A 14078-nucleotide genomic window follows, 5' to 3' on the forward strand; every position below is an offset into this window, starting at 1 on the left:
TAATATTTGGTATCCCCAGTGTTTCCTGGGTTAGAAGTTACAAGGATTCAATTTGACTTCGCCTTATGTTATATGCAGTAGCACAGTATTTCTATATAAAATAGTACACTTCCTTTTACTACTATTACGGCTCATGTATTGCTGTAATATCTCGTATCCCCTATGTTTCATTTGTTACCCGTTACCTATTGACCAGTTGAAATTGCCTTTTGTTTGATAGCAAACTACAGTTTCTTTTCATATTTTGTACATCATTCCACAAGATTTTACATCCGTACTCTTTGGTGGAAATCAACTATAATAGCGTGTTAGGCCTATAATATTCGGAATCACCAGTGTTCATCCGGTTGGAAGTTACCAGGATTCAATGTGACTTTGCCTTACGTTGGATGCAGGAGCACAGTATTTCATTCCCAAATAGCACCATTCCTTTTGCTTTCAAACATCATTTACATTGGGGATACCAAATATTGTGGCTGACGCATTGCCGTAATATCTTGTATCCCCTATGTTTAGCCATTAACCATAATTTGATAGCAAACTAAAGTATCTTTTCAAATTTTGTACAACATTCCATAAGATTTTGCCTGCGGTACCCTTAGGGGATACTAAATATAATAGCCGATACAGCCTATAATATTTGATATCCTCAGCGTTTCTCGGGTTAGTAGTTACCAGGATTACATTTTACTTCACCTTATGTTGGATGGGTGAGCACAGTATATCTATGAAAAATAGCACCCTTCCTTTTGCTTTCCAACATCGTTTACTATGGGGATACCAAATATTATGGCTCACGCATTGCTTTAATATCTCGTATCCCTTACGTTTCTCGAGTCACCCTTGAACCATTCAACAGTTGAAGTTGCCATGTATTTGATAGCAGACTACAGTATCTTTTCACATTTTTTATATAATTCCCCAAGATTTCACATCAGCTTCCTAGGGGTTACCATATATAACGGACTCTACCGCCTATAATATTTGGCATCCTCTGTGTTTCTTGGGTAAGAATTTACCAGGATTCAATTTGACATGGTCTACTGTTGGATGGGTGAGCACTGTATACCTATGCCATTGACCAATTGAAGTTTCCTTTTTTTTAAAACAGACTAGAATCCCTTCTCATATTTTATACATACTGTTCCCTTAGTAATACCAAACATAATGGCCTATACTGCCTATAATATTTGGTATCCCCTATGTTTCTCAAGTTAGAACTTGCCAGGATTCCATTTGACATGATCTGATGTTGGGTGGGTGAGCACCCTTCCTTTTCCTTTTGCTTTCCAACATTGTTTACTATGGAGATACCAAATATTATGGCTCATGCATGCTGTAATATCTTGTATCCCCTATGTTTCTCAAGTTACCCTTCAGCCACTCACCCCTTGAAGTTGCCATGAATTTGATAGCAGACTACAGTATCTTTTCAATTTTTTTATATAATTCCCCAAGACTTCACATCTTTCCTTTAAGGGATACCATATATAATTGTCTCTACCACCTATAATATTTGGTATCCCTTGTGTTTCTCAGGTAAGAACTTATCAGGATTCAGTTTGACATGGTCTAATGCTGGATGGGTGAGCACAGTATTCCTATGCCAAAAAATCACCCTTCTTTTTCCTTTCCAACATCATTTACATTGGGGATACCAAAAATGATGGCTCATGCATTGCAGTATTATCTTGCATACCCTACGGTCTATGGTTACCCTTTAGCCATTGACCACTTGAAGTTATCTTTTAATTGATTGCAGACTACAGTATTTTTTCATACTTTGTATATCATTCCACAAGATTGTACATCCGGTTCCCATATGGATACCAAACATAATGGCCTATACCGTTAGTAATATTTGGTATCCCCTATGTTTCTCAAGTTAGAACTGGCCAGGATTCAATTTGACATGGCCTTATGTCGGATAGGTGAGCACAGTATTTTTGTGCCAAATAGCACCCTCCCTTTTGTTTTCCAACATGTTTACTTTGGGGATACCAAATATTATGGGTCACGCATTGCTGTGATATCTTGTATACCTTACATTCCTTGAGTTACCCATTAACCATTTCCCAGTTGAAGTTGCCATGTATTTGATAGCAGACTACAGTATCTTTTCATATTTTTCATATAATTCCCCAATACTTCAGATCTGTTTACTTTAGGGGATACCATATATAATGGACTCTACCGCCTATAATATTTGGTATCCTCTATGTTTCTCTGGTTAGAGCTTATCAGGATTCAATTTGACATGTTCTTATTTTGGCTGGGTGAGCACAGTATTTTTCTGCCAACTGGCATCCTTCCTTGAGTTTTCTAACATCTCTTACTAACAGGATACCAAATATTAAGGTTTACGCAAGGCTATAATATCTTGTATCCCCTACTTTTAATGGGTTACCCTTTAGCTATTGACCAACTGAAATTGCCTTGTGATTAATAGCCAATTACTGTATCTTTCCGTATTTTTGATTTCCTTCCACAAACATTCACATAAGGTTCCTTTGGGGATACCAAAAATAATGGCCCATACAAGCTATAATTTTTAAGGTTCACTGACAGAATATGATGTAAAAAATATAGGGCCCGTTTCCTATGTCATTCGGAAGGCTTGCGAGTCTGATTTGGCTTTCCCAGATCCGATTCGTAGCCATTGTTTATGACCGAATCGTACACAGGTCTGAACGGCCACGTACAATGCGAAGATCACGTACGCATTGGCCAAATCGGTCCCGGACCCAAACCTGTTCGTACGACTCGTTCTTATCTGGATCATGCAGTGCTACGGAGCCCAATTCTGACCGAGCGAGCACGATGCATGATTTAAACAGATGCTTGGCCTCGGTCTCAGCAAGATGAAAAGTCTGTCAGAATCATACTTCGGGAGCAGTAGCAGGCCCCCTTCACCCCGGGTCCTCCGAATCTGTCACGGGGATGTGCCCATGGTTCCCCCCTGATCCAGGCATGCAGAGTGGCCATGCTGCCCGCCACAGGGTGTATGCTTTTCTCCACCCACCCCTTTTTGCTATGGGAGCTGATGTACGCGTCTGTACATGCGCTACAGAATGCAGCACACATAGAAAGAGAAAAGCAAGGAGAAATAAAAGTATTTCTCCTTGTAATGCCATTCTAATGCCTGCTCTTGGATGGCGTTGGTTTTTGCCGCTGCCTTAGATGTATACCTCCTTGTAAATCTGGGGCAGCTTTGAAAGCAATGGGTGTTGCGGTTCATCGCCCACAGCAACTCCCATTGCACACCCCATTCACACTAAGTGATGAGCGTAAAGGGGCCTTGTTAGACCTGGCACCATTGACATGGGTTTCCCCCGTATTTTTGCCTTTGCTTCCTGTGTTTTTGCTGTGTGTTGGAATTTGTTTTTGCTGGTTTAGATGCTTTGGGCAGTTTGCCACTGTTGTTCAGTGCCAAAGTCCAAGTGCTCCCAAAGTAAAGTATTGTTATGGATTAGTGATTCTCTGTTTGGCATATTTGATTTACTAGTCAGTCCCTAGTACAGTGCACTGTGTATGCCCAGGGCCTGTCAATCAAATGTTTCTAGTGGACCTGCAGCACTGTCTGTGCCACCCACAGAAGCAGCCTGTAAATGTAACTCAGGCCTGCCATTGCAGAGACTGTGTGAAGTCTAGTACTACCATGTCGACTTGGCAAGTACACTCACTTGCCAGGCCCGACCCTTCCCTTTTCTTACCTGTCAGTCACCCCTAAGTTAGGCCCAAGGTACCCCTGTGGGCAGGGTGCAGTGTATGTAAAAGGTAGGACATGCCCTGGTGTGTGTGGCATGTACTGATAGTGAAGTACTGCCAATTTTGTTTTCCCTATTGCAAGGCTACCTGTTTCCATAGGATAGAATTTGGGAGTTTGCTTATAACATATAGTAAACATAACTGCCCCTGTGAACAATGTAGGAAAATAAAGTTTAGTATGCCTGAACTCAGAATGTTAAAATGCATCTTTTAGTGAAGGTGGTTTTTACATTCTGTGTTTGAAAATAACACTTTTAGAAAGAAGGTATTTTCTTGCTTAGCCATCCAGTGTGCCTCTGCTAGGATGTGTATTGACTGGCTGGCTTTGGAGTGACAGAGGCTGGGGATGAACAGTGGCTCCAGAGAACATGATGGGTCAGGGCTGGGCTGAATAGACCTGGGCTGCATTTAGAGTAGGGGATGAGATTTTCTTTCACCTGAATGGGCCTGGACTGCCGGACACACTGCTTTCTCAACCTCCTGCCAGGAAGCAGCGCCAGGGGGGACAGAACTGCTTCTGACGGAGCACAGGGATTCTCTGCCACCAGAGAACAAAGGATTTCGCTTTATAAAAAGAGGGGCCGAGACCCCAGGCATTTAGATCACTCCTGGGAAATCAAGAAGAACCTTTGCCAAGGAGAAGAGCTTGAGAAACTGGACGAGGAGTACTGCCCCTTTCTTGTGTACTGTCTGGGATTGGCCTGCAGTGGCTGCTTCTGCAAAGGAAAGGAGATGGACTTTGCTGTGTGCTGTGTCCCCGGTTTGAGGAAGATCTTCAAGGGCTTGAAGTTGAGCTTGCCCCCTGTTCATGAGGTCTCAGGAATATCATAGATCTCACCAAGCTTCTAGGCACAGTCTCTGGAACCGGTGGTTACAGTTGCCTGGAGAGGAAAATGGTAACCAACTCTGTCATTGAGTCCGTCGCAGGATTCCGTGTCCTGAAGGCACCGTAGAGAGCACTGCCTCGTTTTACAATGCAACGCTGGTCTCACCAACTCCGTCAATGAGCCACTGCTTGCATCGTGTCCTGTGGGCATTGCAGTCTGCACCGCTTCGCTACACGATGCACTGATGTCATCGACTCTGTCGCTGCCCGACTCGAACATCGACCGGCTCCGTCGCCGCATCATGACCTGCCAGCACCGCATCGAGCACTGTCTCACGCTGAAACGCAAGCCTTGGTCTCACTGACTCCATCAACTAGCCGCTGCCTGTACCGAGCCGCGAGGACACTGCACACTGCAACGCTTCCTTCTCACCTCGCATCCGCAACAGTTGACCCAGACCGGCTTGTACCATTGTGCCAACCGCAACAACAAAAGGTACTGTATCCGAGTCTGTTGACGCATTAGGTAACCTGTATTGACGCAATTTGGCTGTAATTGTTAGACTCTGTCATATTCAGTATCGCGGTAGCCCCGGACGGAGCTACTGAGTCAGAGGAACTGTATATTGGATTTTTGTCAGTTTTGGTCTTCTTGGTTTAGATAAAGTTTGCTTATTTTTCCAAACTGGTGTGGTGTCCATTTGTAGTGTATTCACTTTGTTACTGTATGCATGAACAAATGCTTTACACACTGCCTCTGAGATAAGCCTGTCTGCTCCTGCCAAGCTACCAAAGGGCAGGGGTTATTTTAGAAGTGTATCCCCCTTACCCTGACTAGGAAGAACGGTCCTTACTTGGACAAAGGTGCAAATCTCTGCCAACTAGAGACAACCATTTCTAAGAGACCTTATTTTCAAAGCAGCTGTAAGTCACAAAAAAGTGGCTTAACGCTGAGTTATAAATAAGGAGAAGGACATATCGCCAACAGAACGTCGCTAATAGGGACATTCTGGTGGTGATCCCGTTGTAAATAGGCCCCTGGGTTTCTCTTGCCACAGTGTGGGAGGCCCTATATCCCTTGCAAAGTGATTGACTTTGTGGCTGGAGCTGCATGGTGCTTGGTTGTGTAATCACATTGTACGTGTGATGCAGGGCCTGTAATTTGCTTTCAATCACTGGCATACAGAAAGCTGCAGGCTATGTTTTGAGACCACAGATCACTAACAGATTGCAAGTGTGTCAGCAATCTATACAGCACAAATAGTGCATGTGTGATAGGCTGAGCATAGCCTGCCGATCATTCAAACAGGCAGTTTGTTTTTTCAGGTCACTATGTGTGTCTGGTACTGTGGTGCTAAAGCAGTTCTGCACAACTTTGGACTATTATAGTAAAATTGGAGCAAGTCTAAATGATTCACTTCATGAGCCCCTATGATGTGAGCCATCTCTGTATCATGTAAATGTGTTGGACTTGTAAAGCGCACAGCTGCCCGTAAGCGTCCCGGCGCTTGCTTAGGGAACCCGTCCTGGTATTCCCCTGTGAGAAACCCCGGCAGGGTGTCCACAAGGTGAAAGCCAGGCATCCCGCCGCGAGGGGCCGTAGTGGAGATTAAGCAAGCTATTGCCCAGCGTCGCAGAGTGTGAACCGGTGAGTTGAGTAGGCACCAGGGCGAGAATTGTCGAGTCCGTGGAATTTTGGGCCCGAGACCCGCCGAGGCGGGGAATCGAAACCTGGTCCACGGTCGATCTCAGCTTCCGGGTCTGCCGCCTCTAACCACTGAGCCACGCTTCTCCACACTTCTATCAGAGCTTGTGGCTGTAGTATCTCAACAAGGTCAAAATGCAAATATATGCTTTGTAAAGTGCACAACGACTCCCAGCGTGATCTCTTGATACTGATGACAATGTGTGCTGTTAAGTAACTCAGGAGTCCTCATTTTATCATTTTGAATAAAAGGTAGGCATGGGTAAAATGTAGTTTGCAGTGGCATAATCTCACAAACTTTCCTGCATTTCTTATGCACAAAATGCCATGATTACAGAATTGCACCATGTTACATATTCAGTTTTCATTTATTCAAAAATGTGATTATGGGAGCATGTTAACAATGTGAAATAATAGAACATCAGTGGGTGTTCATGTGACATGAAATTAATAACTTTTTTAGTGTCAAATGGGCCCTAAAAATGAATGTAAGGAAGCATTTCATGCTAAAAATAACACAAAATGCCGGATCAGCATTTTGCATCATTTCTGAAAAGCAAATGTTTAGGATAGAAAAGTCCTCTGCATGGTAATCGATGTGTACCCCTACTCTGAGTGCCCAACTGTACTGTTGTCTGAATCCCATCTGCTGATTTTTGCTGTCATAGGCAAACATGGATCACACGTGCATGCCATGACATAAGCCTGTCTCACGGATGGTGGTCTTGTTGGACTTGGTGTTCCCACAGCGCTACCCTCATAGTGGTGAAAGGCTACCACCTTCACCAGGAGTTAAGCAGCCCAATGCAATGGTGGCAGTATATTGTGTAGTGATCAGCAGGAGTGAACAGGTACCTTTTACCCTTTCACTGGAGTGAGGCCTACAGGTTCACTCACCTTTTTAAAAGTTTTGCATCTGTGTACTTCACTCACCCTTACCCTATATCAGGTAGATGTGGAAGTGCTACGCATTACAAGAGTTGTCACTCGGCTCTGGGTGTATGTGTGCCTGGGAAGGGTACAATACAGGGATTGGGCAGCCCTGAGAAATGCATGCATGGTGAGTGTATGTGCTGGGTGTGTGTGTGTACCAGCGAGGAGAACAGTACATGAAGATGGAGTGCTCTGCAGTGCATGAATGGTGAATGCATGTAGTGGGTGTATGTGTACCAACAAGAAGTACAGTACATGAAGGAAATAGTGTTGTGCAGTGTATACATGGTGAATGTGTGTGCTGGGTGTATGCGTCCCTGTGGAAGCACGATACATATAGGTAACAGTGCTGGACAGTGAGTACAGGTTTGTCTGTAATTGAGGACCTTATGTTCCTTTTTGGAAGACCCGGGCATGTATGGTAAAGACATGAGGTGGTAGAGGAATCTTCCCAGACAGATTTGTGTATTGCTGCATTTATGTGAGCTGGGTGGGACATACTTGGTAGATGAGAGCTAGGCCCCACCTATACACTTCAAAGGGTGCTCTTTGATTCAGTGAGACAGTGATTTTGTACAGAGGTACATCATTTAGGGTTTTGGTAGAGGAGTAAAGAGAGAGTGATGAGATAGAAGAGGAGATATGATGATCTAAAGAGAGACATAGGACAGAAAGTTTATTCTTTAACTTAATTACCACTAATTACCTGTGAGCATGAGGGTTAGATGGGGAAGTTAGGTATGTGGTTTAAGATTCTCTGAAGCGTGCATGCCCATCAGACAAACACAAATCTGTCCTTATGGTTATCTTGTTCACTTTACCAAGGGCCCTTTGGATGCTGGAGGTCTTGTGCAATCAGCCAATTTGCCCATTCCTTAAAATGACTCTGCAACAAGCACCAGAAATCCAAGAAAGATCAGACTGGTGCAATTTCTCACATAATGATATGGAAGAACATGAGTGCACTCAAGAGCAAGGGGCAAAAGCTATGTGTATCAGGGGAGCATAGTGTGGTGTGCAACAAAGCCTCAAGGATGATATGCAGCAGATTGTGGTCAACAATAGGAAATCAGAGGTATTTGCTCTGGGTCGTGGGACCTGCCAGGACTGTCCACTTTTGCCCTTACTCTTCACTCCCTCCCTAGAGCCGTTAGCGGCATGGATCCGTAAGAATCCAATGATTAGGGGACTCAGGTGGACGGAGGAATGGGAAGACCGCATCTCATTATACAACATTCTTCTGTACCTCGCCTCCCCAGAAAAATTGCTTCATATAGTGCTCCATATCTTCACAAACTTTGGGTAAAACTCATGGTACACGATTAACTGGAGCAAGTCCCTGCTGTATGTTCTTCATGTTGACCCTCCCTCTCCACCCGGGGTTGTCCTATTCAAATAACAAAAGTGGGCTTCAAGTATCTCTGGGAGTTTTCATTACTTAAGACCCCAAACTTCGATATGAGTGCAATCTACTTCCCCCATTGCAGAGTCTGAAGCAGGATGTCGTGAACTGGAAGGCACTGCCACTTTCATTGCTGGGAAGAGCAGCACTTTTTAAAATGATGTTGTTACCGTGCTTCCTCTATGTCTTGCAGAACTCCCCAGATCTGGTCCCAGCAAAATATTTCAAGGAGATAGAGAGCCTGCAGAGATAACTGCTTAGCACAAATTTGTTCTTGGGTGATATAATGGAGGACTTGGGCTCCTGGACATCAAAAAGAAATATTGGGCCGCCATCAATCATTGTACCTATCGCCTCGGGGACGACCCACAGAACGGATAAATGGCTACTCCCTGGCGGAAACCACTACAGGGCGATTTATTCTTGACCCCGACAGTATCCCCTAACAGGACCAACAAAGCAGTCACTTCAGGTCTGGCATGCAGGGAACCGAAGCCTGGGGTGGGTCCAGAAACTCACGTGAACAACTCCCCTATGGGACTCAGAACAGCTGGGTACCCTAGGGACCTCAAGGGGGTTTGACAAATGGAACCTCATTGGGATTTCGAAGTTCGGGGACCTAAGGGAAAAGGGTGAGGTGGTGTCATTTGCATCACTCCAGCACAATCATGAGCTAGCCGACACCAAGTATTTTAGATACCTACAGGTCTGTCATGCCCTCCAGTCAAATCTTCCAGAGGTGACCTCCCCCCCGGAATCCTCCATTGGAGGACAGACTATTAGATGGCTACCTTCCAGAAAAAGCAATAGCCCTGACTTACAAAAAGTTAATTAATAACACTGCCGATCCCCTAGGACCGATACGAGCACTGGGGGGGATATGGGCTGGAGCTGGATGACAAGGAGTGGCAGGAGGTGGTGGCCACACCACAGGAAGTTGCGATCTTGTCTAGATTATGTCTTTTCCAACTCAAAATTGAAGTCTTTGGACCCAGACTAGCGCGAATGGGAAGGGTGACTGAGGGACAATGCAAAGATAGTGTGGCCAAGTGGGCACCTTTATGCACATAATATGGGAATGTGCAGGGTGTTCAGAAATACTGGAAGAAGATACATGACTGAATGGGTGAGGTGTTAGAAACCGTAATTAGGCCCGAAGCAAAAAGATGCCTCTTAAATGTGTTGGAACCCATGGCCCTCAACAGTAAAGACAAAGTATGGGTCACTCTGGGTCTAATGGTGGCCAACAGAAATACAGTGCAGTTGTGGGGGGCAGCCGTGTCGCCAAAACTTGAGGCTTGGAAAGCGGATATGGACTGGTGTATGGTCAGAGTAAAAACAGTGTATGTTGCATGTGACTGCCCCCAAAAATGGTCCGTGTTAGATTTGGGGGTCTCTACTTGGCACAGGTAGGTACTTGTGACAAATAGGGACACTTGCCTCTAGTCAGGATAAGGGGTTACACTCCTAAAATAACCCCTGCTCACCCTCTTGGTAGCTTGGCACAAGCAGACAGGCTTATCTCAGAGGCAGTGTGTAAAGCATTTGTGACAACATACAGTAACCCAGTGACAACACTACAGATGGACACCACACAGTTGTATATTAAAGTATTCTTTATATAGACTTAACTCAAGACCACAAACGACAAAAATCCACAATACTATACTTAAAATGGTGGTTTTAGCTTAGTTCAGTTCAGATCTTAGGATCCGACACTTTAAGTCAATGTACCTTTCGATGTGGGACGCTTCCACAACAAACAGTGTTGCAGCGATGGAAATGCGGCAAAGTTGCGGTGCAAAGAAATAAAGACGTGAAGATCTTCCAGATGCGGCACGCTTCTCCGATGATGTGAGAAGTTTCGGTTCGATGTGTCAACTGCACTGGCGACACCCTTGTTTAGCGACGCGACAGCAACAGCCTCGGCTGCGACACTCTTCTCTGACGTTGCGAGAGGCTTCCGCACAATGCGACAACTACAGCGGCGACATCCAAGATGCAACGGCAGCAGCTCCGACGGTGGCGCGCTTCTACGTGGATGCGTGGCACTTTTCTTGATGCGGTGCAATACGGCAGCTACAGCGGCAACATTCACGAAGCGACGGCAACATCAGCGACGGCGACAGGCTTCTTCCTCATTGCGTGACGCTTCTCTCGATGTGGTGCAATGAGTTAGCTACAGCAGCGACACTCTCCTTCAGAGTTGCAACGGCAGCGGCTGCGATGGCGTCACGCTTCCTCTTTGTTGCGCGACGCTTCTCTAGATGTGGTGCAATGCGTCAGCTACAGCGGCGACACCCTCCTTCGGAGTTGCAACGGCAGCGGCTGCGACGGCGGCATGCTTCTTCCTCTTGAGTCGTGCTTCCAGCTCCTTGCGACACGCAGTCCCTCAGAAGGCCCAAAAACAGAAGCAGGCACTTCCAAAGAACTCTGGGGAGCTGGGGTTTGAAGTCTGGTGTCCCTGAGACTTCAGCAGGAGGCAAGCTCTGTTCCAAGCCCTTGGAGATCTATCACAAGTTGAAAATAAAGCACACAAAGTTCTTTTTCCTTTTTTTGGCAGTCCGGAAACCACTGCAGGCCAATCCCTCAAGCAGCACTTCAGCTTAGGGATAGTCTCTCCTCAGTTTCTTCTGGTTCCACTCCTCAGCAAAGGTTTCTTCTTGTTGTCCAAAAGTGATCTAATTGCTTGGGATCAGGGTCCCAATATTTATACCCCAAAATCCTTTGTCCTCTGAAGGCAGAGGGGCCTTTGCCTAGTTCAAACCAGTTCTGGAGCACTCTGTTTACATGACTCTTTCTTTCCTTTCACAGTGCAGGGCAGAAACATCAGACGCACCACAGGGGGTGGGACCAGCACTGTGGGGAGCAGGCACAGTCCTATTCAGGTCCCAGGTGCAACTCCTCCCTCCCATCTAGATGCAGATCTCTCTATTCACCACTGGGCTGACTCATCCTGCCTCTTGGAATCCACCAGCCCTGTCACTCAAACTCCAGACAAGGAATACACAACCCAGCAGAGGCAGGTTTGGATAGTTAGACAAGAAAATACCTACTTTCTATAAGTGTTATTTTCAAATACAGAATGTTAAAACCAACTTCACTAAAAGGTGTATTTTAGCATTCTGAGTTCAGGCGTACTAAACTCTAATTTCTACCATGTTCCCTGAATTAGTTGGGATTATAAAATGTAATAATCTAACTGCCCATTCTGGCCTATGGAGAACAGGTAGCCTTGCAATAGTGAAAAACGAAAATGGCTGTAATTCACTACTAGGACATGCTACACACACCAGGGCATGTCCTACCTTATTCTTACAATGCACCCTGTCCTTGGGCCTACCATAGGGGTGTCTGATATGAAGAAAAGGGAAGATTTAGGGACTGGCTAGTGGGTGCACTTGCCCAGTCAGCATGACAGTACCAGACTGCACACAGGCTCTGCTATGGCAGGCCTTGGACACACTTTTACAGGCTGCTTCTGTGGGTGGCACAACCAGTGCTGCAAGCCCACTAGCAGCATTTGGTTCACAAGCCCTGGGCACACTCAGTGCACTATACTAGGGTCTGATAAGTAAACCAACCCAGCCAATCATGGAATCACTAATCCATACAACAATTTACAATAGGGAGAGCATATGCACTTTAACACTGATCAGCAGTTGTAAAGTGCCCAGAGATATAAATGCAACAAACACAGGTCAGACAAAATACAGGCAGAAGGCAAAAAGTTCAGGGATGGCCCTGCAAAAAGGGCCAAATCCAACAGTCCGCTCTATGGGGCAAATGGAATGCCTATTGGGGAAATATTTGTGTTGCACCTGCTCTGCCCCCCCATGATGAACCAACATCACCGTGAATACTGTAACTTGCCTTGTCTCTTTAAAAGGTGCTCTGTAACAAACTGTTGTCAGCTCTTTGTTGTCGTACAACTCTCATATTTGTAATAATCAATGTCGAACTCATTAATGGTTAATAAAAATATATATTTTTTAAAATGATAATATGCAGCAAAAGACTAACCAGTATTCTGCAAGATGGAAGTGAAGAATAGCGTGCTTCAGCCCAGGAAAGTGAAAGCTGATGTACATTGAGAGCAAGGAATGGTGTGCATTTAGGAGGACAGGTTGATTGACAGTAAGGGGCACAGACTGGTATACATTGCAGACATAGCGTGATGTGGAGAAGTGAGCACAGGCTGATGTGCACATGCTTAATGTCCATTGGTAGATGTGCACATGCTGATATCAGAGCCTTCTGCAGAACAAAATAGTATATATGTTGGACTGTGCACATGGAGCCTGTGTGTCTGCATGCTTGTGAGCATGAGTGTCTACATATTTGTTGATCAGCAGCAAGCATAAATACCTTATCTCATTGACAGAAAAGACTGCACCCCCCATCCATGACATTTATTAGATTTTAACAAAAAAGAGATTTCAGCTCTAGGTGTTTGTAAGATCGAAATGTATAGACGGAAAGACGGACCTCTAACTTTAAACCAACACTCCCCTTTATCAGTAGTGCATTCTTTCAAAACAATGGCTCCATGCTTTAGAAACAATAACTATTGAAGGTTTTTAAATACCACTTCCAGTTCCACAAGAAATAACTACCAGAGGCATTCTACATAGCGACATGCTCACACATTGATCAGACTGTTGGTAGGTGTGCATAGGGCCTGTATCTGTTAGTCCGTCTGCATGGATGGTATTTGTGACTATATATATTGCATGTTGGTCTGTGTGATCGGATACCTTTATATTTGTGGTTCTCTTCTCTCTACACAGGTGGCTTTATGTATGTGTGTATGGCTGTACATATTTTTCTGTGTAAGTGTCTATGTCTGATGTCTCCAGAGAAAGTTGTACTGACGTTCTGTGCGAGATAGGGAAGTAAATGTAAAAGATATCAAGCGTGGCTCTTGCTCAAGCTGGTATAACAAATTGAGCTGAGGCTCAGACCCCAACCCACCAGCCTGACTGGGATCCTACTGCTGTCAAAGTTTCGTGCCTAACTGTTTTATTGCAGAGTTGGTAGAAGTATACTATTTATGTGAGATCAGCAGAGTGAGTGAGGGTTTCATAAGGCAAGTGTACAAATACATGTACACTGTTCTTCCACTGCAGTCTTGTAGTTCTGGCTGTTTAATGAGCCTGTCTACAGACTGAAACCCACCTTTAATAGAAATATAGTGCACATACACAGCCCAACATGTTAACCCTTGCAATGGCTTTACAACAGAGGGTCAGTGACAGCATTTTATTTTTTCTGTTTTGTTTTAGATGTGCGGTTAAAAAAAATACAGCTGTTTCATAGAAAACTAATGCCCTGGGACTGTCCCGACCACATGCCCATTTTGACCATGCTTTAAAACATGATGACTCCTCTACCATCTTTGCTGGATGGATAAGGGAGGACGCCCAGAAGCAGTGTGTTCATGC

Source organism: Lissotriton helveticus, chromosome 3_1 (assembly GCF_964261635.1).
Source record: "Lissotriton helveticus chromosome 3_1, aLisHel1.1, whole genome shotgun sequence".
In the NCBI taxonomy this organism is placed as follows: domain Eukaryota; kingdom Metazoa; phylum Chordata; class Amphibia; order Caudata; family Salamandridae; genus Lissotriton; species Lissotriton helveticus.